This window comes from Octopus bimaculoides, chromosome 10, assembly GCF_001194135.2.
Source record: "Octopus bimaculoides isolate UCB-OBI-ISO-001 chromosome 10, ASM119413v2, whole genome shotgun sequence".
NCBI classification, from domain to species: Eukaryota; Metazoa; Mollusca; class Cephalopoda; order Octopoda; family Octopodidae; genus Octopus; species Octopus bimaculoides.
This window is the reverse complement of record NC_068990.1, coordinates 24,159,254-24,161,605: the sequence shown is the minus strand read 5'-3', so window position 1 is coordinate 24,161,605 and position 2,352 is coordinate 24,159,254.

The following is a 2,352-nucleotide window of genomic DNA, read 5'->3' as shown; positions in this document are numbered from 1 at the left end:
ATATATATATATATATATATATATATATATATACACACACACACACTCGCGCGTGTACACACGCGCGCACAGACACCTCTCTAGACGTACATATATGGAAATCAACACGCGATAGATTATGAAAATGTCCTATACCCAGTGAGTCCGTGCAAAGGTCCTAAGAGTCCAAGTGTGTACATGTGTTTGGGCGAGAAGGTGGAGGTGGCTAGTCAATTTCATCAAACGTAAAACTCAACTGGTACTTATGTCATCGATTAAAAAAGGGGGGAAATTTTAACTCAGAAGGTAACGCAGAAAGAAATGCCGCTAAACATTTTGTTCGCCGAACTAACGATTTTGCGAGCTCACCTTCATATATATATATATGCGTGCTGCGCGTATGTGCATATATGAGGGGGCGCTCAAAAGTTCCTGGCTTTAAGGGTATCACAAAAGGCCCGGTTGGAGTCCCAACTTTCCGAGTTCATTTACAAAGTTTAGAAAACCTGAGGGACAGCTGCTGTAAGTGCGTGGATCTGAGAGGGAAATATGTTGAATAAAATCACCATAACTGATCCCTCTGTAATTTCTTTTACCCGAAGCTAGGAACTATATATGTATGTACTTATGTAGGTATATATACGTTTGTATATATATGTATATATATATATATATATAATTGTTAAAGAGGACAACAAACGTTCAGGCAAGGCAAACATCGTATGCAATATTATTATTGGAAAAAATAACCTTGGAGCCCTAGTAATCCGTTACAGCGCATATCTAGCGTACCCAATCGTTCAGATCACCTATGAATTAAACCCCCATAATTTGCATAAGTATATATAAATGTATATATATATATATATATACGCACTCACACACACACACACACGCATACGCACATACATTCATACACATATGCACATGCACATACACATGCATACATACATACATACATACTTATGTACTAAATTATTGTCCAGTAAACATTTGCTTAGTAGAACAACAAATTAAGCGGTATTCATCTCATTCAACACCACTGTTTTACCTTAGTCTATTGCTCAGTGTATTCATCGACCGGATCTGAAAATTATTAGTTTTATTGGTTTCCGATTTTGGTACAGCACCAGCAATTCTGGGGGAAGGGCAAGTCGATTACGTCGACCCCAGTATTCGACTGCTGCTTCTCTTATCGACTCCGAAATAATGAAAGGCATTTTAATGATTATCCGGCAAGCTTATGATTCTGTTAGGTCGCCGCCTAAAGTTATCACTTTTGTTGTATTTTAAATATAATACTTCATGTCTACATACATAAAATAATTTTAAGAACAGAGAATTGTCCAAATTTGGCAAGTCAATAAGGAAAAGAAGTGTCTGATGGTCCTGAGAAAGTACATAGCTATGGTTACGTGTTTCTGCCTCAAAAGGATCATCAGCGCAACAGTTGCTGATATATGCATTTACACTCAAATCTCCTCACACTTACACACAAACACACTTATATTGATGTTTTCAGAAATATAGCGGGAGACGAGAAGAGAAAAGGAATTTTAATAACAAACTAATGTGATTAATCTATTGTTCACTATTCTAATGACGGAAAATATTTAAAAGACAACGTTGAAGTTATTACAAAAATTACAAAAATAATTATAGGCGGAGGTATAGCTGGGCAGTTAGGAAGCTCGTATCTTTTAGCGTTGGCCATAATTTCTATAGAAACTCTATAGAGATAATTTTAAAATGTGATTGAATAGCACTGCTAACATATGTAGATGGGGAAAGATAATTGACTAAAGAAGCTTTTAATATATTTGCTAGTATAATATGATTGCATAGAAAAATATGGTGTCCCTACAGCAATTAATAACACACACACACCTACCCAAATATATGTATATATGCGTGTGTGGGGGGTATATAAGAGAGACCGACAAAATAAGCACTGGGGTCGATTTCTTCGAATAAAAATCCTTTAACGTGGTGCTCCAGTATAAAGAGTAAAAGAATTTTAAAAAACTACACACACACACACACACACACACACACACACACATATATATATATATATATATATACATATAAGATCTCTGGCACATGCCACACCTTTTGGAAAGTACAGAGTTTCACTTTAAACAAAGTGAATTATTTAAGATTAAATCACATTTCACCTGTGCCTCGGAAAACTTAATCTATGCCATTACCTGCTTAGGGTGCGGTAATCAATATATTGGCCAAACAGGAATATCACTCCGTCGAAGAAACACTCTTCACAAACAACAAATCCGCCAACCACGATACAGACAGATACAGGTCAGTGAACACATAGAAAGGTGTGCTAGGAACCTTAATCCAGACTTCCTAATT